Source organism: Pleurodeles waltl, chromosome 6 (genome assembly GCF_031143425.1).
Source record: "Pleurodeles waltl isolate 20211129_DDA chromosome 6, aPleWal1.hap1.20221129, whole genome shotgun sequence".
NCBI lineage: Eukaryota > Metazoa > Chordata > Amphibia > Caudata > Salamandridae > Pleurodeles > Pleurodeles waltl.
This window is the reverse complement of record NC_090445.1, coordinates 148751957-148776603: the sequence shown is the minus strand read 5'-3', so window position 1 is coordinate 148776603 and position 24647 is coordinate 148751957. Positions and strand designations below refer to the sequence as shown.

At 44.3% G+C, this 24647-nt stretch overlaps 1 protein-coding gene across 1 annotated transcript in view; it reads left to right on the top strand.

The window, feature by feature from the left end:
- Positions 1-7715, top strand: part of JUP (junction plakoglobin) — a 127230-nt gene extending 119515 nt beyond the window's left edge. The window contains exon 15 of the mRNA XM_069237656.1: positions 7506-7715. The gene's annotated coding sequence lies outside the window, so the exon portion shown is untranslated. The remainder of the gene's footprint in view (positions 1-7505) is intronic.
- The last annotated feature ends 16932 nt before the right edge of the window (positions 7716-24647 follow it).

Genomic DNA, 24647 nt, shown 5'->3' with positions numbered 1-24647 from the left:
TTTTGTGGAAGCTCAGTTGTACTATGTTAACCACAGTACTTCGTTCTGATCTACCTTGTGGACCAAACCTGCTGCAAGTCCTTATGCACAGATGTTCTCTCACTGATATTTTACTGTATTTCTTTTTGGCAGGCTTCACCCCCTCTTATCTTCGTCCATGTCTTTTATTTATAATTTTGGGTACGTTTGTGCGACTTGGTTGTCTGCCTTCAGGGCTGTTCATGGAAGCTGACAGTCTTCTGCTTGAGTCAGTTCCCACTTGGTTGATTCTTGCTTCGTCCGTCCTGGCTGTCAAAGACAGATGCAGTCAAGTAGCAGGTATCATATGATAGTCTTTTCGGTCTCATGAAATAGGTACGTGTTCTCCAATCATCATATACCTGTTCGGCCCTATTGAATTGCTTGCACGCAATGTTGATGCCATAACAGCAGTCCATACACGTGCATTGACATAGCTTTCAGTCAGTTTGACTTTGAGATGGGTTTAAGTTCCTCAAAAGGCTACAGCTCCCCTGTGTTATTTGTCATTGGGGAGTCCTTATAGGTACCTCCCAAATACCTCAAAAGGCCTTCCTGGTTCACTGTTTATTACACTGTGCAACAGTACAAGCAGAAGTATGTTGTACTTGGCTCTGGATTATCTGTCGCCTATTGTAGGAAGTTGGCTCTGTATGTGCTATTTCAAAGTAAGGAATAGCATGCACAGAGTCCAAGGGTTCCCCTTAGAGGTAAGATAGTGGCAAAAAGAGATAATACTAATGCTCTCTTTTGTGGTAGTGTGGTCGAGCAGTAGGCTTATCCAAGGAGTAGTGTTAAGCATTTGTTGTACATACACACAGGCAATAAATGAGGAACACACACTCCGAGACAAATCCAGCCAATAGGTTTTGTTATAGAAAAATATATTTTCTTAATTTATTTTAAGAACCACAGGTTCAAATTCTACATGTAATATCTCATTTGAAAGGTATTGCAGGTAAGTACTTTAGGAACTTTGAATCATTACATTAGCATGTATACTTTTTACATAAAACACAATAAGCTGTTTTAAAAGTGGACACTTAGTGCAATTTTCACAGTTCCTGGGGGAGGTAAAGTAATGTTAGTTTTAGCAGGTAAGTAAATTACCTACAGGTTTGAGATTGGGGTCCAAAGTAGCCCACCGTTGGGGGCTCAGAGCAACCCCAAAGTTATCACACCAGCAGCTCAGGGCCGGTCAGGTGCACAGGTCAAAGAGGTGCCCAAAACAGTCTTCAATGGAGAGAAGGGGGTGCCCCGGTTCCAGTCTGCCTGCAGGTAAGTACCCGCGTCTTCGGAGGGCAGACCAGGGGGGTTTTGTAGGGCACCGGGGGGACACGAGTCAGCACAAAAAGTACACCCTCAGCAGCGCGGGGGCGGCCGGGTGCAGTGTGTAAACACGCGTCGGGTTTCCAATAGTTTCCTATGGGAGACCAAGGGGTCTCTTCAGCGATGCAGGCAAGGGGGGGGCTCCTCGGGGTAGCCACCACCTCGGCAAGGGAGAGGGCCTCCTGGGGGTCACTCCTGCACAGGAGTTCCGTTCCTTCAGGTGCTGGGTCTGCGGGTGCAGGGTCTTTTCCAGCCGTCGGGAAATGAAGTTCAGGCAGTCGCGGTCAGGGGGAGCCTCGGGATTCCCTCTGCAGGCGTCGCTGTGGGGGCTCAGGGGGGACAACTTTGGTTACTCACAGTCTTGGAGTCGCCGGAGGGTCCTCCCTGAGGTGTTGGTTCTCCACCAGTCGAGTCGGGGTCGCCGGGTGCAGTGTTGCAAGTCTCACGCTTTTTGCGGGGAGTTGCAGGGGTCTTTAAATCTGCTCCTTGAAACAAAGTTGCAGTTCTTTTGGAGCAGTGCCGCTGTCCTCGGGAGTTTCTTGTCTTTCTTGAAGCAGGGCAGTCCTCAGAGGATTCAGAGGTCGCTGGTCCCTTGGAAAGCGTCGCTGGAGCAGGTTTCTTTGGAAGGCAGGAGACAGGCCGGTAAGTCTGGGGCCAAAGCAGTTGGTGTCTTCTGTTCTTTTTCAGCTCAGCAGTCCTCTTCTTGTAGTTTCAGGAATCTAAATTCTTAGGTTCAGGGAAGCCCTTAAATACTAAATTTAAGGGCGTGTTTAGGTCTGGGGGGTTAGTAGCCAATGGCTACTAGCCCTGAGGGTGAGTACACCCTCTTTGTGCCTCCTCCCAAGGGGAGGGGGTCACATCCCTAATCCTATTGGGGGAATCCTCCATCTGCAAGATGGAGGATTTCTAAAAGTTAGTCACTTCAGCTCAGGACACCTTAGGGGCTGTCCTGACTGGTCAGTGACTCCACCTTGTTTTTCTCATTATTTTCTCCGGCCTTGCCGCCAAAAGTGGGGGCCGTGGCCTGAGGGGGTGGGCAACTCCACTAGCTGGAGTGTCCTGCGGCAAAGGCACTCTCCCCATGGGGCCAGCAACATGTCTCGGTTGTGGCAGGCTGCTGGAACCAGTCAGCCTACACAGATAGTCGGTTAAGGTTTTAGGGGGCACCTCTAAGGTGCCCTATGTGGTGCATTTTACAATAAAATGTACACTGGTATCAGTGTGCATTTATTGTGCTGAGAAGTTTGATACCAAACTTCCCAGTTTTCAGTGTAGCCATTATGGTGCTGTGGAGTTCGTGTAAAACAGACTCCCAGACCATATACTCTTATGGCTACCCTGCACTTACAATGTCTAAGGTTTTGCTTAGACATTGTAGGGGCACACTGCTCATGCACTGGTGCCCTCACCTATGGTATAGTGCACCCTGCCTTAGGGCTGTAAGGCCTGCTAGAGGGGTGACTTATCTATACTTGCATAGGCAGTGAGAGGCTGGCATGGCACCCTGAGGGGAGTGCCATGTCGACTTACTCATTTTGTTCTCACCAGCACACACACGCTGGCAAGCAGTGTGTCTGTGCTGAGTGAGGGGTCTCCAGGGTGGCATAAGACATGCTGCAGCCCTTAGAGACCTTCCTTGGCATCAGGGCCCTTGGTACCAGGGGTACCATTTACAAGGGACTTATCTGGATGCCAGGGTGTGCCAATTGTGGATACAAAAGTACAGGTTAGGGAAAAAACACTGGTGCTGGGGCCTGGTTAGCAGGCCTCAGCACACTTTCAATTCAAAACCTAGCATCAGCAAAGGCAAAAAGTCAGGGGGTAACCATGTCAAGGAGGCATTTCCTTACACCTATCACATCCTAATTTGCTATCCTTTTTCACAAATGCAAACAGGAGCTGGGAAAATCCGTAGGTCAGGCTTGCATTTTGAGTCCAGACTAAAATATTCAAAAACAACCCACTACAGTGAAAACAACAAAATAAAAGAACAGTCTTTCTGTATACTATATATCTGAAAACAAAAATGTATGTGTAATGATTCTGTGTACATTAGTGATACAGAATATCCTCACCACATGCATTGCACTGCAACTCAGAGGTGGAATGATACTCCAAACGGCCAACGGGGTGAAGTGAGTATGAAATAGTTCTTCAGGCTGAAATAAGCCTCCCTCCATCTATGCTCTAAAGGATTGGTAAAAATAGGTCAGATGAAAACAGCACTGTCAACCTTGACGTAAAAGAATAAAGCGAGAAACTGGGGTGAGGGATGATGAGCTAAACTCTTCCGCATCTGATCAGTTCTTTAACAGGAGAGTGGTAAGAATAATGATATGCCCTTATCCCTTTGTTGCCTTCTTTGTACTGACCTGTTGCTTTCTGGCATCCCTGGTTAATTCCTCATTCTTCTTAACATGTCAACACACCACGAACTGGCATTTCAGTCCAGTTGTTTTTTTTTGCTGCCATGTGTAGCAAATTGATTGATGGAAACTCTAGAGCCAATGTTACTTGATCAATTAATTCCTCTTTGTAGCCTTCCATTCTGTAGGTTTTACTTTTTGTTTTTTTCTGAGAACCATACCATTTATTAAATGCCATTTTCTCTTGAAGGCCCAAGCTTCAGGTGAGAATGATGTACCCACAGTCCATACACAAAAATACGGGATGAGAGACCTTGAATTGTTGCGCAGCTGACCATTATTAGTTTTTTCTGCCACTGTATTGTTTTCATGGAGCACACAGCAATCCATTGTTGTAACAGAACATTGCCCACTGCCAGGGACTAAACTGGCTATTAAAGGGCTTCTATGTGAGGTATAGGCCCAATCCACAGTGGAGGGAGAAAGTCTTTAACAACCAGCATAACAGCCCTGCAAAGTTCTTGGAATATTCCACCCAGTGAGGCTGGAATGGTCAAAATCGGGATGGAGAAACAATAGGACAAACATTGAAATGCTGGAGCCAAAGGTTTATACCAACTGATGTTGGCCATTTGCCACTCTGTCTTCACTGGAGTGCCTCACATTCCAGTGATATTATATAGCCTGCCATAGCGGGCTATAACAGCAATTAAACGCTTGCGCCAGTGTTAGAGCCCCGAGCTGAAACCAAGGACCTTTAACAATGGAGTGGGCCTTTATTGGCTGGTAAAGCCCAGCTAAGGCAGGCTATAAGGCTGTTAGAACATTCAGTCTATAGAGGGCAGACCTTTCTAATTGTTAAGACAAAGGCCTCACGGAGCCTGAGGGGACTGAAATCCCTTTGGGCTCTTTGAGGCCTTTGTTCACACCAACAGCTGTGAAGACCAGCATTGGAATGTTGGTGATCTCGGATTTTACCAGCTGTTAAAAGCCTGAAGCACTCCATTGTCTTCAATTGAGCTGTAAACATTCCAGTGTTTTAATATAGTATTATATACCTCTGGCAAGGGATATATTGGCTGTTAAATGCCCCAAACCTGCAACTCAGGCCTTTAACAGTAGTGATGTTTTTTAACAACCAATATAGCCTGAGGCAGAAGTGCTGTAATGCTGTTAGAACATCCCCATCCCTTTTTAACTGTGGTTAAAAAGGGACAAACAAAGACAAACTCTTAATGTTGGTGCAGCAGGTGTCCAGCCATTATTGGCCATAAGACATTCCATTTTTTCCAATGGAGCTCTCCACATTCCTATGTTTTAATGCCCTAGATCCACCTCTGTGATATGTATTTGCACCCCCGCTATCCCACCTCTGCATAATGCATTAATTGAGAACAAAAGAGGGTAGGACACCCGGTCTTTGTTCAGGACCAAAGACATCCCATTGTCACGTGGCAGAATGATCACTTCTAAGTTGTATGGGACTTCACATCTCCACGATCCTACAGAAGATCAGTGTAAATCCTGGTAAGCATTGGGAAAGGCATATGACAGTGAATGTGCAGCACCCTCGATGTAGGGGTGTTAATTACCAACTGCATACAATGTAAAAGCCCTTTCAATTCTATTTCTGTATGATTAGAAAACTCCTCTAAATCCAAAAATCCTTTCCGTGTTGTGATGTGCTTCAATGCTTAGTCTTCCACTGGTGTTCTCAGCTAGATGTTTTGGGTCTAATGGTCTCTGAAGACCGGGTGGGTGTTAAACTCACTGAGGACAGTGTACTTAGTAACCCCTAGCCGTTATGTACTTAAAGCAATCTTCATAGCTCTGAATTTAATATGGTTCTGACTGTTGTAAGGCCGTACAATTTCCAAGCTGACTCCCATGGAGGCCTTCACAGTCCTCCATTTAAGAGGATGAGTGAGGGCTGAACCAGTCAGAGGTGTCCTAATCGTAACTCCATGTGCCCGATGTTTGCCTCCTTAGAGAGTAGCAATCCTGAACCATTTAAGTATTTCTTTACACCCAGCTTGTCACGCAAGAGCGCTGCATGCTTTTCTTCCATTCTCCTGCGATTCCGAACCAGTTATTGCTGCGCAATCCCTATTCCTGATGTGTATTCGCTAATATTTTTTCCAATCTACACTATTAAACAATCCCGCGGCCCAGTTCCTTGAGCTGTTCGAGATGTCATTGAGCACAGACTACACTGGAGTCTGGATCCATTACTTCACAATCAAGGATGTAGCTTAACTAATCTTACTTTCGTGGTCCACATGTCCGAAGACAGAAGAATAGACCTTTTATTATACCTCGACATAAGAGGATTGTGAACAATAACTGTTCTTTTTGCATGTTAAAAGCTGAAATGGCAACCTAGTCCTGAAGAATGCCACTGACACCTCATTAGAGGGTTGACCTCCTCTAGTAGGTCTTACTATTCCCCTCCCCCTGTTTTTTTTTTTTTATCTACCGCTAAGGGACACACTAAATTGTACATAGTCCACCTACTAGCTAGTTTTAATAGACGTCACTTCACCTCTGCACACTACTTTCACATTACCATATTTTCAGAGCGGCATACAAAATACAATCCTTGTTTCTCTCAAATAAGGTCCCTGATAGGTTGACAGTTTGTATCCTGCACCAAGAACGATAGGATTGATGCCAAGAGGGTACGAATAGAAAGCATGCCAGGTGGGTAAAGCCCTTTTGTCTTGAAACAGACGGGTATCTCTGCTTACTATGCTTCTTCCTAGATCTGTAAGGTAGTCAGTTTCATTGAAAGTTATTATTTCAAGTAGGAGGATAGACTGACTGGACAAAATTCCTCCTGATCCTGATGTTACACAATATATATATATATATATATATATATATATATTTTTTATCCCTCTGTCTCTTAATGGGCAGCATAGAGCGCTAACCTCTTGAAAGCATCATGTAGGATTGCAATAGCAGAGTAAGTCTTTAAGTTTATGCTATTTGCTCTGTTAAAGGGGGATTGTGTGCTTGCTATGCATTGTCACTAAATTACCACTTAGACACTGGTATCCTCACATGTAGAAGTAAGGTTCGACTTGCGTTCAACACAGCTTATAGCTATGTGAAGGTCTTGGCTCCCTTACCTCCGCACTCCTATCATCTGATTCTGCCAAATGCCATATTGACTGTCTATGTTCAGACTAGGATTCTATCACAAATTAGAGGCCATCCCGGAGTGGCTCTCCTGCCATTGATTGATTCGTCCAGGAGGTTGCCAGGCATGATTCTTGAGTTTAGCGGTCCAAGGTAGTTGTCTTTTTCCATTCATGCTCCCCTTCTTAGAAATCATTCCATGAGTTGAACCAGAACACTACGGTGCTTAAAAGTGAAATAGTTCCCCCATTTAAAAGGCTCATTAAAAGAAGCTGAGAGTTTGCAAACTTTATCATAGGGTGGTGGCACATTTGTGGCTACTCATGCATTGTATCTACGTTGCCCAGCTTTCGTTGTAGTTGTGTGTAAGCCCCTAGTCCCATGACCTCTAAAGTGGAAAAAGGTTGGTGAACCAGACAATTCTCGCAAGTAAAAGTAAGCTTGTGTTTTCTTATTCTTTGGATGTACATGTAAAGTTACTTCATGACCACCCCTTCCTTTGGTGTAGATCTTTAAGCAGGCGTGAAGGTAGCACAATTTCAACTGGTAATTTTTCTCAAACATATTGAAAAGCATAAATAAAATGATTCTAACTAGGAATGTCAGACGGTTCTACGTTTTGAATAATTTTGTTATTTCGACTCATTTCAGAAATCTAATCCAGAAAAGGATGACCAAGACTGATGAGGCTGGGAGATCGAAGTGCCTAAGCAACAATTTCCATTCCCAAAAGCAAGCTTTTTTTTTTTTTTTTTTTTTTTAAATTCATGCTCTGTGTCAGAAGAGGCGTTTAATCGCCAGGACTACGTTTAGCAACATTGTCCAATTCCATAATTAAAAGTGAAACAAAATCAAACTGCAGACTGGTAAAGCTTGTGTTGGTCTGATAGAAGCCTTTTCTAAACATATAAATATATATATATAAATATATTTCTTTTTTTATATTTTAATATGGTGCAAATGGCTTTTGCTGTCTATTTTTTAAGTTTGTGCTTTAATCCATAAATTAATTTGTATGTATTTTAACATTTTAAGACCAATAGTGGCAAGTCGCCTATTGACCTTCAAATAATAGCTACGGCTAATCTTTGTAGATGTTTCAGGTTGCTTTTACCACTTCACTGGAGCTACATCCCTTATCAATTGTTTTTTAACATGCTTGGTGTCCCCTTTCTACTTCACTTCTTTACAATCATTGATGACCCCTGACTGCACTATGCATGCTCCTTTGCTAATCCTTTCCCTAGTCCACCATGCTTTCCAGCCCTCACTGTGTGTGTATGTGTATACACATATATCCATGCCTACATAACTTGGAACATTCATCCAGTTCGCTGCACCTTCAACGCCTAAAATGCCTTTTTTTGCAAAGGATACAAGGAAGAGATGCTTATGTTGGGTTCAGCAGATTAGCAGGACTTCTGAGAGACTCTCTGGGGTAGCCCTTATTTTCTTGGTTCTGAATTATATGGCGAACAAATTCCATTCCACCTCCACTTCTTATGATCTTGGAGAACCTGTGCTGGTCGACTTCTATCATACATTTGGCCTGTGGCTGAAATTAAATTGGTCAGTCTGTTTGCTGATTACCTGAAATGGCGAGGAACTAGCTCAAAGGCCCTTGAGCTCCAGCGCATTGTGATGCAGGTTATTTGTTAACTTGGAAGGAATCTTCACACAAAGGCTCCATCATTTTTCTACAAGATGGAAAACCACTATAAAAGCACAGTTTCCTATCTTCTGTTCTCCTGCCATCTTAACCAGAAGATGCTGAGTTGAAGCCTGAAGGTAGGAGAGCAATGTTTGTGAGCCATTTGTGTCTGCAGCAGTCACTGGGTGCAGGAAAGTGGTAAATGACTCAGCTTGTTTTCTGGTAGAGGTGCTTAACTTCACTTCTCAACACAACAGTGTTGCAGCAGAATAATGTGTAAATTTTTACAAACGATGAAAACATTGAAAATGAAAGATATATGTGAACAAAAGTGAAACCAATTTTGATACTATTGCTTTAACTAGAAAACCTTTAACTAATAGGAAAAGCAACTCTACCAGCTTTTCACTCTTAAAAGATTTTTCTGGTGAGTGGAGTCTTTAATTTTGCATTTTTTACTTTTTAAATGATTTTTTTAATGAGGATCTTGAATTGTGATGGAACGCCTTCAGTTGTAAGGGAACAGACAAGGGTTTGCTTTGTGGTTTTGACTAGCAAGAATTTTTATTTTCCTGTACGTTTTGTATAGACCAAAGGACAATAAAAACAAAAAATTGAACCAATTACTCCGTGTGTGTGTGTGTGTTCTTCTAAACTGCTTTGTTGTTTATACATGAGGTTTCAAAAGACAAATGGAGTAAGGAGATCTATTGGACTGATGATACGTGTATGGGGTGTGTGGCAAGCATGTTGGAAGAAGGGGAGTTGGATGGAACAGCAAACATATATATTGATGGCCTTCTCTGATTACTAGTAGCCAAGAGAAACCAAAGATTGTTAAATACTGTTTTTCTTTCCTGTGCTGGCTGTTCAACAGTATATTTGCTTCTTCACAAGTTTATGGAAATGTGCAACAGAAACCATGTGTACCTCTGTGTGATCAAACGGAGTGCTCCTATTATTAAAACAGCGGTGCAAAATAACGGAGAAGGAAGGGAGCTTAGCTTTTCCTGCTCATGGAAGTTTTAATATGAGAATGTTATTGAGAAGGGTATGAATGAAAACCCTTTCTAAGACAATCACGATTTAAAGCTTTAGCTATTTGGGAGCTAGTAGCCAGACAAGAGAAATTAATATTTGAGAGACCAATGCAAAAAGGTGAGAAACGATTGCTAGAAGCCAAATGGGATAATCAGCAGAAATCTTGGAGAACAGAAACCTTACAAGTACTGGAATATTTCATGCAATCTCACAACAGAAAGATAACTGTCTCTGATCAAAGACTAAGAATTCTGAAATGACTGAGTCCGGTTCAAAGGAAGCTAATAGATCACTGACTTATGATAGTGATTCGGGTGTTGATGAATTTATAACACGATTATTGTGAAATTGTTCTCCATATGTAGTAGAAGCAAATCAAGGTGCTAGTCCAAGTGCACCTCCAGTTGTAGTGACCGAGTCGGCTACAGGTTGCAACTAATGTTCCTATTATTACAGTAACTTAGACTCCTGTGATTCAAACTGTAGCTCAGCCTGTGATATTCTACAGTTCCTGTTAGTTCTACATCTAGTATTACAGTTCCAGTGGCACCACAGATTATCCAAAAACCAATGGTGTTTCAGGCGGAGTCTACACCTAATTCAATTACTCCTGTGCAAGTTGTTAGTCCAGTTCAAACACTTCCAATGTATAATCCAGTAACAATATCGCAGTTGGGTTCGTCAGTATCTACAGGTCAGAGTTCTGGAATAATTTGCTTAAGAAATCAGAATACTTCAAGCCCAGAAGCATAAACAAATCCTGTCCTAATTGGTCCAGTTGTTCCATTGTATACTCAGGAAAATAATGAGAGCAATATGCAGAATCTTTTTAATTGAAATGACGAAACTCGGTGCTACTGTGGGAATTATGTCTCCAATAAATCAGACTTTTGACAACAGGTCCGCTTATAAACTTAAATTCTAGGATTTTACAAAATTTGGAGCCTCCTAATCCAGCTCTAATGTCACCTGAGAGAGTGAAGGGTCTGCCATGTAATACTCCTCAATGTGTTTCCAATGTGAATAATAAAGTTCCTTTACAAGGCTTGGCAGCTTAGCAGTTAACAGAGTAGTTGGAGAAAGGGAGTTGAGCGCTGGCAATGAAAACAGTTGCTGAAGGGGAAAGAACACTGATTCTGGCAAAATTAAATGAAATGATTGAGGGAACACTTGAATTTAAAAAAAATACTTGTAAATGAAGATGTTACGTTTCATGTGTAAAAAGATGTCACAAATGGAGCAGGATTGGCACATCAGAAATGATCAGAGCTTGCAGAAAAATATGAAGTGGATATTGAGAAATCCAAACCATTAAAGAGGAATTACAGATTGCAATATCTTTTGAATCAAATTGTAAACAAGAGATCACCAGGAATGAAAATTCATATTAGTCCAAAGTATTCAATCATGGGGAGCATTAGATAAATGGGAAGGTAGATGGGTAAAGAAAAGAGAACAGAAGGAAAGTCTGTGACTTCAAACTCTACTGACACTAGACAGACTGACAGTCTAGTAAAAATATTACCAATGAGTGAAATTCCTGGAGGTAAATATGTGTATGTCCCTTGGAGCAGAAGTGATATTTTGTCATTCACAAATGATTACCCTAGATTGAGAGAGTCAGTGGAATGGTAGCAGACAGACAGATTTGTGAAACTTGCAAAATGTTTGTGGGATGATTTAAATATGCTTTTAGAAATAGTGGTCCCAGCTGATTTATGCATTGAATGCAAAAGGACTGCTGACTGACTGGAGTGAGCCTCCATGAGATTCAGCTACAGGTGCACCATCTTCTGAAGTAATGAAAAGCTATTATAAAGTGATTGAATTTTTGAAAATTAGAAATTCCCCTAAAGATATTGATTGGTTGAGAATTGATAGGGCAGCTCAGGAAGCAAAGGAGTCATTACATGCATATTCTGAAAGATTGTTTCAAGCATTATAGTGGTACAGAGACAATTGAGCCCAAAGATGATTCATTTTGTGTTCAGGTTTGTGCAGGGGTTGAGACCTGAAATTGGTAACATGCTTAAGAGTCATTTGATTTGCTGCCAAGCAAAATCGGTAGATGAAGTATTGTAGTTTGCTAAATATTGCAGTGACTATGTTGACATGAAGCAGAAAAGATTGAAAGAAAAGGCAATGGTGATGCAGGTTAGAGCGGCACAATCAGGGATGCAGGGAATTCCACAACAGGGAAACATGCAGACGATTGTGATTCAGGGACAGGTGAGAGTAAGAAGTCCAGGTCGCCTTGGTGGTGGTGGAAATGGAAATCTTGTTGATTTGAATTCTAATGTTAATCGAAGTGATGTAGACAAGAAAATGCTGCATTTTTACTCGTGTAGGGGTCTTGGACACTGGAAGAGGGAATGTCCTTTGATGGTGCAGGAAGGTGTTGTGCAGATGAATGAACATAATCTTTTTCCAAATTTGAGAGACTGCGAAATTGGAATCGTAATGTAAATGTTCAGAACATGAATAATCAAATGCAAATTCCAAAAATGCAGATTCCCCAACAGCAGGTGCAACAACAGCAAATTTAACAGCAGATGCAAATGATGCCACAACAGTAGCAAATGCAAAGACCTCCAGCTCCAGTGGCACAGAAGCAAGTAGTGCTTCCTCAGCAGAACATGGGTCAAAGATTAAGTCAAAACAGTCAGTCACTGATCACGCAGTACCCCTTACACTGAGATTTAATTGAGTGATGAAATTGTGAGTGAGAGTTGGGATGAAGAAGGGGTGCTAGCAACTTCATTAGAGGTGGATCAGAGTGGTCCCTGTGTAAATAGAGCAGTTATGAGTCATAAAGTTTCAATTTTGGTTGACACAGGAGCTACACACTATCAAAACTGCAGAAGTTCCCAGTGACACTTGCTGGGAGAACAGTACCGGTTGTAGTAGTAGTGACTCAACACCTGACAAATCCAATTACTGAAATGATTCTTATTAAATTTGGTAATTTTGAAGGCATGCACAAATTTGTAGTATGTGACTCAAGTCCAGCAATCTGCTGGGAAGAGATTTGTGCAAATTAAAATGTTTGATTGCTTGCACAAATGATGGAATTGCCATACAAACCGTGACCATGAGGAATCATGCATACCAATTCACTGCAATCAAATAAATGAAGTCTCCATTGATTACTCTTTTTTTTTTCTTCTGCATTTACAGTACTGGACCAGTCATGTGACCTATAAGACATGGGTATTTTGAAAGTCTGTGATCTATCTGGAAAAAATATTAGTCTAATTAAAGGAGTGGAACCAATCGGTCACAGTTAAACCTAATACAGTTTTCCCAAAAAATCCTCAATACTACCAGGCACCAGGTGTAATTGAAATTGTAATTTACTCCTGTAATTGCAGATTTTGTTGGGCAAGGGGTTTTGAAAGAAGTGCTGAGCAGCCCATGTAACCCTCCTATTATGGGTTTGGGAAAACCTAGTGGGAAATTTTGCATAGTTCAGGATTTGAGGAAAAAATGACAGTGGTCAAATGTCCAGTGGTACCCAATCCAGCAGTGATTTTATTCCAAATTCCATGTGACCCAGAATGGTTCACAGTAGTGGACTTGTCTCAAGCAGTTTCCCCTCAGTGCCTCTACATGAGGGTAGCCAGTTGTTCTTTTGTTAAAAATTCTGCAATCATATGTATTCCTGGTGTGGAATTCCTCAGGGCTTTTCTGAATCCTTGTCAAAAAATAATTTAGAAGCATTGGAAATGCCTTTCCAATCTACATTGGCTTAGTACATTTATGACTTAATGGTTGCTTCAAATACACTAGAAGCATGCAGGCAAGATATTTCAGGAATCTTTTTTATTGGTATTTCAAATGTTATAACAGTTATTTCCTAGCAGTTAGACCTTATGGTTGTAGCCACACAGTAAACAATTACGCATTACATAGGTAAGCAAACAATGCTTGCATCAGCCAGTGCCTTTACTGTGGCAATAGTTAGGTAAGTGAATGAATTATCTGAATTGGTGTGTGTAGTTGTACAGGTAGCAAGTTTTACCCGGGTTCTGGTAGAAACATTCCGTGTGATGCGGAAGTCTGGTCTCTGGGTTTAAGCACAGGGTACTAGTCAAACAACATTGCTGTCGCTTTTTCCTGTTAAACATATATTCGGGTTAAGTTATTTATAAATGAAGATCCTGGATTAATAACAAATAGGAACAATAACCCTCATAAACAGTGGAGTACATTATCTACGGATTTTTGATAGTGGTAGTGTTTTGCCTTATTGTGTGTGGAATTTTCTCAATATTAAATGCATGTGTTAGTATAGCGTTGAGCCACATTTGGGTCACTGTTGTGTAGCGAACACCTTGCCTGAATTTAGCTGTTTAGGGGAAGGGTGAAATGTTTGGTGAGCGTGTCGGTGAGCTTCCCATATTACTCCCAGTGCTTGATGAACATTGGGCTGACCTTAGATGCTAGTCTATCTACGCTGTGGTGGAGTCTGCTTCTGGGGTTTGTAAGTGTGTCAGCATGGCATCCCAGCTGTCTGATAGTGGATATTTACGCAGGTCAAGTGTATCCTCTCTCCTCCGCACCCACCCAGGTTGCAAATGAGTTTCCAGGCCAACGCATTTGGAGCCTCCACCGACCTCCAGCTGCGTGTGATCAGTCGTTTTGCTGTTATAAATTCAAAATCTAGGAATCTTGCGGTAGCTCTGTGACGAGGACCCCTAGGAAACAAACCCAACACACAGATCTCCCATGTAGACGGTATGTTGCGTTCTGTGCATGCTGTTAAACAATTGACCACGGCTACCCAGTAACTCTGCAGGGAGGGGCAGAGCCACAGCATGTGCAAGAGATCTGCATTTACATATTTGCATCTGGGGCAGGCTGCATCAGAGCAAAGAAAATATTTATTAATACGAGCTGGCGTGAGATATACAATTTTACATAATACATACGGCATAAGTCTAAATCTAGAGTTGCGGGGTATATTAGTGTGGCTAGCGATGACAGACGCACATTGCTTGTCCGTGAAGGGTGTGGCTGAGTCGCATTCCCAAGCCATGCGCAGCGCATCGCTCTCGTGCACCTAGTGAGTTCTGAGAGCTTCCATGAACCATTTGATCAGATGCCTGCTCTGTCCCATTACCTGTATGAGTAGGTGAGTCGGGCAGTCGTTAAATCTCCCCACTCCCTTGATAAGGAGCGTAGTAGTGTGTTATAAAGTAGAAACTGTCCAACGGGGAGACCCGTGTCAGCGATCAGAGTAGTGAACGGAATCAGTTTGCCCTCACTGTACAGGTCACCCTATGTGTGCAGCTCTGCATTGTGCCAAGCCCTTAGCTCCGCCCCAGTCACTACTCCGGAGGCACGGGCGTGCTCAAGAACGCCAAGGCCGGGGCAAATGGGATGATCCCACTCGTGAGTCGCAGGGACCTATGATAGCAGCTATGGGACACTTTAAGGAGAAGCTCCTCCGGCGGTGCCGAGCGTGTGATCGGGTGGAACAAATTCATCACTCTTAGTAGAGACCAGGGTCCCGCGGTAGTCGCTGTATCGGAGAGATGGAGCCCTGCCAGCCATCTGGACACCCATTGGAGCTGAGATGCTAAGTATTACTGCTCCAGGTTAGGAGCCAAAATCCCGCCCTGTGCTAGTGGCAGATAAAGTTTCTTAAGCGCAACTCTACAGCGCCCTTTGTTCCAAATAAATTCTCTTAATTTAGGTTCCAGTTCCCTAAAGGAACTGACCGGTATATAGTATGGGAGATTGGAGAAGTAATATAATAGACGTGGCAGCACAATCATTTTCAAAAGGGCAATTCTGCCTGCTACCGATAGTGGCAGTGTTTGCCAGAAGACCATCTGGGATCTGATGGATGACACCGCCTTGCTATGGTTTCCATCAAACAAGTCTTCTTTTCGGTGATAGATTTGGATGCCCAAATACCTAAACGTGCGCGGCTGCCAGGGAACTAAAACTCCGGAAAGGTGTAGCCGTGGGTTTGGGAGTTTAGGATCAAAGGGAAAAAGGCAGGATTTTGCCCAATTAACCCGTAGCCCGGAAAGGTTGGCAAAGTGTTTCAGAATTGTCCCAACTTCTGGAGGGATCTGCGTGACATCCCTAAAGTACAGTAAGAGGTCATCAGCTTATAGTGACACAGTATGCATACCCTCTCCTAGCGGAATGCCCCAACGGGGGCACCGACTGCGCAGTATTTCAGCCACGGATTCCATGGCAAGAGAGTACAGCAGCGGAGAGAGAGGGCAGCCCTGTCTGGTACCCCTGCGCACCTCAAACAGCTCTGAGATACCTCCGCTCATCTTGACCCAGACCCGGGGGCTCGTGTACAGCAGTTTAATCATACGGAGGAAGTGAGGTCCAAGGCCAAGTTGCCGCAGACCTCCAAAAAGGTATGGCCATTCCAACGCATCAAAGGCCTTCTCTAGGTCAAGAACCAGACAGCCCGCCAACGGCCATTCCCGTGTCGAGTAATGCATAACACGAAACAGCCGCCTGATATTATGTGATGTATCTCGTGTAACAAAGCTGTTCTGGTCCACGTGCATGAGGTCCGGCACCATTGGCGCTAGCTGCGCTGCTAGCGTCTTGGCTAGTATTTTATGGTCTGTGTTCAGCATTGCCAATGGACGATAGTAGCCAAGCTCCAGGGGGTCCTTCCCTGGCTTGGGGAGCAACACCAGCAGCGTCTCATTCTGCGATATCGACAGTGAACCTTCCTGCACTGACTCTTCGTACACGCGGAGAAGATGGGTTGCAAGGACCGTGGCAAAGGCCTTATAAAAGTCGGCCGAGAGTCCGTCCGGGCCAGGAGTTCTGCCTGCAGAGAGATCATGTATGCTAGCCTGAATTTCAGAGAGCTCAAGAGGCTCCTCTAGTGCAGCGCGTTGTGCCGCTGTCAGTCGGGGTAGTGTGATTGCAGAGAGGAATTCTGCACAGGCCTGTCGGATCAGTGGCGTGACCGAGCGATAGAGGGTTCTATAGTGGTGCGTGAACTCTGCATGGATCTCTGAGGATATATGAAACACTGTACCAGACATTGAGCGTATCTCTACAATCTGGCCACATTCCCGCTCGCCCCTGGTCAGCCACGCCAGAAGTCTGCCCAATTTATCTGCAGAGGCATGGGTGCGAGCCAAGTGGGCAGCATAGTTTAAGCAGCGCAGCCGATCCAGCAGAGAGAGATGTTCAGTCCTCGCCGCCAACGGGAGTGCAATCTCCCTGGGACCCCGGGCAGCCTCTCGTTCAGGACGCAGTAGGGTCCGTTCCACCCGAGTGAGTTCATTTTCCACAGAGCGCCGCAGGCTCCACTGCGTTCCCATACAGTGGCCTCTAATGAAGACCTTAAAAGCATCCCACTCTACCAAGCCGGGGGATGCCGTGTCTCTGTTGTGTTCACAGTATTCAGGGATTGCCTCATCTAGTGATGCTTTAAACACTGCATCTTCCAGAAGCTCGGGCCTGAGCTTCCAGGTGGGAATCGTTGGGGGAGAGGCATCCCAGCCTGGTCGTACAATTTGTGGGTTGTGGTCTGAGTGAGTGCGGCCTAGGTTGTCGGTGTCTCAGACTGCAGTATATAAATTATGTGTGCACTATATTCTATCTAGGTGCACGTGTAAAGAAGTGGGGCAGAATAATATGAATAGATTCTGTTGGTGGGGTTACGGTGGTGCCGTATGTCTAACAAGTGCCAATTTCTAGTCCAGATGTTTAACGCTCGTACTGCTGCCACAGTAGGAGCCGTGGGCAATGGTGGATATGAGCAGTCTAGGTCTGGATCCAGTACACTGTTAAAGACCCTGCCTAGCAGCCAGGGGTAATCGCTCCACCCTGACAACTGGTGGGACAGAGTGTGGAGAAAGGAGGCTTGGTCCAGGTTCGGTGCATATATGGAGCCCAACACCAGTGCCCGGCCCATAAGTTGTCCCCTCACTAGAACGTATCGCCCCTGCTCGTCGATTATTTGACCTTCCTCTACAAAAGGTATGCCTGGTTTAATCCAAATCAGGACGCCCCTTGCATAAGTGGAGTACCCTGTTGCATATAACTGACCTTCATCTACGCCGCAGACGAGGCACCTCCGGAAGCACTAAGTGGGTCTCTTGCAAAAAAGCTGTGTGCTGAGTGCCTTTTAAGGTAGGAGTAAATTGAGTATCGTCTCTTTGGTGTGTGTTTGCCATGCACATTACATGTAAGAGTGGTGTAGGTGTTCATGGTGGGTTTCGGTAGTAAGTGCAGCTAACTAGTAATGTGGTCCACGCAAGCGGGGTTATGTATGGGATAATAGGGTTCCAACACTCCATCAGGCTACTCAAGTATGGTCTCCGTAACAACACTAACAAAGAAAATACCATCAGAGCAGAGTAGCAACCAGCACCCGCCCAAACCAGATAACCCACTGGGTCAACAAAGCAACTGCACCTAATGAGTCTTCACTAGTAGGAGAGTGGGGTAGGCCGTGTGTCTTGAAGGCAAACGTGTGGTGAGGCACGTTCCCCAGTAAATGTTGAAGGCTGTTTGCAGGGCCAGTATATATTGATGACCATGAATAGGAGGAAAGAAATGGGTGTGGGAGGGAGATGGAGGAGGGTCCGATGCGGCCCGCTGGGAAATCTCCCTATTAATGCACAGGTGCGCCCCCAGTCCATCAGATCAGTAATATATTAAAAATTAGCTCCCAAAGTGTGGATTGGTTACTGAAGAGACTGGGGATCATGGGGTGTGTGCCTGTGGGGTTGCCAAGGGGTTAGGATAAGTGCAGAAGTGGGCTAGAATAATTCATCCGCTGTATGGGGGGTCACCCCCAGGTGCGACGGGGATCTGTGTCGGAGAGATGGTCTGGTGTAACAAGGTCCTCGCTGTTGGGTTATGAGGCTTCAGTTCCTGTCTCCGAAGCGGTTGAGGGAGAGTTAATGGCCACCGCTGACTGCAGCGCCTCACGCCGCTCCTGAATGATCTGCTCCAGATCAGGGACATGCATTGCCCTCTCCGGGGATACATCCCGCGCCTTGTGGGCACGTCTCGTGCGGGTGCGCCTGCCCCTCGGCACCTTGGCCGGAAATAGAGATTACTCAAGATCCAGGGTCCAGAGCTTGTGCTTTAAGGACAAATAGGAGGCACAATCTCTTTGCACTGCCAATGTGTAATCAGGAAACATGACCTGGGCGTTGTCCACCTGAGGCGGCGGGGATGATCTGATTGACCTCAGTATGTTGTCTATGTCCGCATAGTGGAGTAGATGAAGTATGAAGGGATGTGGACTGCTTCCTGGTGGTCGTGTTCTGGTAGGGATCCAATGCGCACGTTCCACTGAAAAGAAAGGTGTCGGTGTTCCCTCCGGTACCAGCCCCCGAAGCCAGGCCTCCGAGTATGCGACAGCGTCCTGGCCTTCCACGCCCTCCGGTAGGCCAACGACTCGTATGTTGTTTCTCCGGGTGCGGCCTTGAGCATCCTCGACACGACGTTCCAGTTCATCTATGCCGGCCAGTACATCTCCAATTGTGCTTTCCAATCGAGTTGTGGGTGTCAGCTCATCCAGGCGTTTCAAGTGTTCCTGTCTTGTCCGCTAATTTGCGGTGATCCGCATGTAGCAAGGCAAGGTCGCTGGCCACCTTGTCTATCTTGCCTTCCAAGGACGTTCGGGCCCGCTCCAGGGAGGTGCCTATATGCCCCACCGCCGCCCGTACGGCATCTAGTTTTTGTTTTTACTGTCCTGGGGCGTAGGCTCCTGTGTGTTCTTGGCGGCAACGCCGGTGCCAGAGCGGAGGCGACCAACCCCTGCCACAGCCTGTGTGAACTCCTGCGAGGAGGCAGGTCGCCGTCCCCTCCACGGGACAACTCCTAAGGATCCTCGCCACGTATGGTCTACCGACATGTCCCCCAGGGCAAGCAGGACGAAGCGCGTAGGGAATGCCATTCGGCCACATGTCCACACAGTTGGTTAAACGCAGGCTGGCCAGCGATGTCTGTCTTCACCCCTCACAATGTGACTGGGGTCCGCTACCAGCCTCCCGGTCCGCAGAGCCGCATCGGGCAACGTGATATATAGTGGTGAGGCCCTTCTGAGCCCTCCAAGTGGCAGACTTCAGCACCTCTGCTGCATCGGGAAACCGGGCCAGGCCCGCTTGCATGCTTCACCAGACTACAACGGAGCAGCAGCACGAGCAACCCAGGCACTGGTGTTTCCTCTGTCCCCCAGGGGCCCCTCCGTCCAGCCACTAGCCCCTGCGAATTGCCAAGAGCGCACTTGTTCGGGCTCACCTCTCTCCTGCGCTGTCCTCAGTTCTGGGTCAAAGTTCAACCTCCCCCAGGTCGGGCATCGCACAGTTGTGGAGGTTGCCGCTGCGGCTCACCCGCCACGATCTTCGCTATGTCCCAAGCGTCGACGCCCCATGGGCCGTACGTGGTCGTAGCACTCTGGGCCAGCGCCACCTCGTCGCCCGCGCACAGGCCTCTGCGCGCAGCCGCGTGCGCCCTGCCGTTGTCTGAAGAGGGCCCGCAGGACCGTGAACGAAGGCTCTGGCGCATCTGGGAGACTCAGCACGGCAGAGTGGTCGCTGCACTGCAGTCGCTGGCCCTGCGTATTGCTCCTGATGCCGAATAAGCTGGGGTATGAACGCGGAGCTCAAACAGCTCACGTCCGCCATCTTAGATGGCTGGCCACGCCCCCCCATGCAGGCAAGATATTATTGCCTTATTGAATCATTTGAGTGAAAATGGACATAGTAACTCCAACAGAATTACAGTATTGTCAAACAGAGATGAAGTACTTGGGACATCAAATAGAGAAAGGTGCAAGGAAAATGTCCAGAGAAAGGGTTAGTGATATTGCAAATGAACCCTCCTGTTACTCAGATGTCAGAATGTTTTTGGCAATGGTGAATTACTGTTGCCAAATGGATTCCAATTTGTTTGTTATTTCCAAGCATTTCAGAGATTGACCCACAAAGGTATTACTGATCCAGTCCCTTTTGATGAAGCTTGTATGATAGCTTTTACTGAGCTGAGAGAGAGTTTGTGCAAAGCATTAGCTCTGGGAGTGCCCAACTACACAAAACCATTTTCACTGTTTTGTCATGAATGTGATTGTTGTGCTCTTTCTCTCCTGACACATGCTAGAGGACGATTTACGCCGCCATGTACCTATTTCTCCGCTTCCTTGGATCCGGTTGCTGCTGCTTTACCAGGCTGCCTAAAACAGGTAGCAGCGGCTGGTGTGAGCCTTGCCCAAAGAGAGAGCATTGTTACTGATTTTGGGGTCCCGGAGTTTAACCCTTAGAAGGTGCGGAGTACTTCATCCTGCTACTTTAGACTTATAAACATTGCTGAAAGGAAAATGTAAATGAATTGGAACATGACTGCCTAGATGTTACTGAACTGTGTACCAAACACAGACCTGATAGTCAGGATACCCCGTTAGAGGAAAAAGGATCAAATACTTTTTTGGTTGATGGTTCCTGTTTGAGACAATGCAGGAACATTTAGATCTGGTGATGCTCTGTGCACCATTTTTGGTGTGTTCGAAGCTTCATGGCCTTGAGTATTTTATGCACAAGTGACTGAATTAGTGACTCTTACTGGAGCATGCTGTTTTTCATCACAGTTTAAAATTATGTTTTTTTTTGTTTTTTTTTACTGACGACCAGTATGTATGGATATGGTGTTGTGCATGACTTTGGGCAGTTATGGTCCGAACGAGGTTTCATGACCTCTTCTGGCTCACCGATCAGAAACGGGGACAGGATTCATGAATTGTTACAGGCTTTACAATTACCTGAGAAAGTTGCCGTTGTGAAATGTAATGTGCATTGAAAAGCAAATTATTTTTTATTACTACAGGTAATGCATATGCTGATCAGGTTGCTAGATATTGTGCACTTAATAGTGCTACTTTTCAATGAAAAAAAAGTACCATGCTTACGAAGCATTTTAAAGTTATTTTTTTTTTTGTTGACAGTGGTTGACACTTGGGAAGAAATTAAGATTGCCAGATGAGGTTCTAGGTCATCAAAAAAGAAGCTGGATAAAATTAATTTGTAATCAAAGAGAAATCAATGAAATTTGGGTTTCAAATGAAGGGCAGGCAGTCTTGCCAAACTGTCTACTGATGCAAATGGCTAGATACTATCATGGTCAAACTCATATTGGCAGAGATGGAGTGATTTGAACATTTAAGCAATCTTTGTTCAATCCAAAGTTTCAACAGGTTGCTGGAGCAATTTGTCACAGGTGCATTACATGTCGGCAAATGAACGTGTGAAAGAGAACGGTTGTCCATTTGAGTCAAACTGGAAGATTAGGTGGTCCATTTAAAAGAATGCAGATGGATTTCATTTAGTTGCCAGTGTGTGGTGGTTTGAGGTACGTCTTGCTGATTCTGTATATTTAGTAATTGGATTGAAGCCTTACCCTAAACGTAGAAATGATAGCTTCACAGTAGAAAAACTGTTACGTAGAGAGTTGATCCCACAATTTGGTTTTCCAGGCTTTTGCGAATCTGAGGAAGTCACTTCAATACTGAGGTGATAAAAATGTTATGGTCAGCCTTAAACATTGAGCAGAAGCTTTACTGTAGTTACAGACCTGGAGCTTCTGGATTAGCAGGGCAAATGAATGGTACTCTAAAAGCTTGACTGGCAAATGTGTGCATCCACAAATCTGAAATGGCCTGATGCTTTACTTTTGGCTCTGATGAGCATGCCAAGTACACCCAACAAAGACTGGTCTCTCACCTCATGAAATACTTTTGGGCAGAGTAATGAGGTTGCCAGCTGTTCCTGCAATTGCACTTGTGAGCATAACAGATGAATTGATGCTGGATTGCTGCAAGGGTCTAGCGGATGTGATTCGCTCTTTCTCACCAAGTGGAAGCTACAGCTGTGCCAACATCCCAGGACCAATGTCAGTTTTTGGGCTGGTGGTTTGGTGGTGATCAAGAAGCATGTGTGGAAGACTTGCTTGGAACCTATGTGGAAGGGGCCTTTCCAGGTCATTCCATTAATGACGACTGCTGTGAAGGGGGCTGGAATTTCAAACTGGATCCATGCCAGCCACACTCGTAAAGTGACATATCCTTTGAATGATGAAGATCCAGTGGTCCTGAGAGCACCGGCAGAAACTATACAGTCTCAAAAGAAGTGACAAAGACTGGGAAAGAGATCGCAGAAGTAAAGACAGTGCAAACTGGTGAAGATGCAAATCCAGGTACTCCTCTGACAGATGAAACTGAGGACAGTCCTACTATTACTCCGCCAGTGGAAGTGGAAGCGGATGTAGCAGGAGATTCAAGTCTAAGGAGGACTGTTCCAGAAGCAGATGATTGGGGGGAAAAAAGCGATAAGGCAAATCTTGTTTTCTTAAGTAGCCGAAAGTGGATTTGATTCAGTCATGCAGATTTGACTCCTGAAGTGACTGATGGTGCAGGTTAAGCAAGTCAAAGAAGAATCGCAAGTCCAGTTGTGCCATCACGGTCTAGAAAAATTGTGAAAGGAGACAAATGGCCTTTGCATGCAATTGAGAAAGGTCTGATGTGTTGTCAAGCGTAAATGAGGAAGCAGACACAACAGAAGGAACAGATCTGAGTGAAGAACAAATAAGTGCAAGTCAAAAATCAAAGAAAAAACATTGCAATCGAAGATACTGTGGTCCTAAATGGGCATACCTTGCAGCTGATGAGTGGGAACACAAGCTTAACTTCTTTTGTTTTCATCGTGAGAATCAATATGTTGGAACTTGAAATCCTAATTAGCTGAGTTTTTTTTAAATGACATTGCCAAATGACCTAGAAACACATTATACACTTAAACTAATAGTTAGTGATCAGCAGATTGTAATCTACTAAAGAGACATTTGAAACAGATTTTGACAAAACTGCTAAACTGATTTTTGACCAGCTCTAGAGAGCCTGAAAGCTGCTGTAAATACTTACAAAGAAAACTGAAGATTATTTTTGTTCTGGCTGCATAGTTAAGTTTACATATTTTTTTTCTTTTCTTCCACGTTTGATTCTTTACAGGCCATGAATACCAATTGTAATAGAAACACTGGGTGCAAGTATTTGTGTTGGACTGTCAGTTGTAGGTCTGTTAAGTTTGCTTAATGATCATAAGCATGAGTATTTTTTTGATAAAGCTGAAACTAAGTGTACACCTTTTCCAGTACAAGAGACTACTACACTTTCTGAGTTGGATAAGTTTTATAAAGATGAGAATTTCACTTATGGATGGGAAATTGGTTGGTAAATTTTGGTCAGGGTGCTGTCGGAATGATACTGAAACCATTATTGATGGTGGTTGTGTGTCTCATTTGCATAATCTGATTTTTTAAAAAGGTATAGATTCATTCAATTACAATGGATGAAAAATAAACAGGAGGGAAAAATATAAATGGAAAAGATAATAATCAGATACTTTCATGATTTGAGAAATTCTGAAGAATGGCAAAAGCCTAACTGTAGATATGCTAAACAAACTAAATTTTAAATTGTCTCATTAGTGAAGGTTCTTTTGTGATGGCACATATTGCTGTCAGAGGAGGGATTGTTAGAGAGCAAACATTAATAAAAATGAGTAAAACGAAATGAATAATGTGTACTAAAAGGCCTAAATAGAGAAACGTGCGTTAGAAAATAAAAAGTGCATGTTTAACAATGTGGTTGACATGGTGTTCATTGTGAAAAAATAGACTGTGAATGAATTATAACCACATGTAGTGCAAACCTAATGATTTGAAATTATTAATTGAGAAATAATGTACTAAACATGGTTTGAATTATAGAAATGTTTTATTCTTTATGTTTTACCATTAGTAAAAAGGCCTGTGTATTACTATTTTATCAGAAGCACAGTGGTGGCAAAAGCCTCGTTGCTGCCTATGTGGGGTATTTCACTTTTATACAGTTGGCATAGTTTAGCACATGTAAAACTGACCTGCATTAAAGTTAAATATGCCAAATAATAGCAAAACTAGTAGCATATTTTAGAGACTTTCACATACAGTGAGGACTCTCATGAGAGCATCTTGTTGAAAGGTCTATTTTTGCTGACATCTGGGAGACTGTTTGCTGGCATCCTAGATTTGTCTTCTGTGACGGGCGGGAGCAGGAGGTT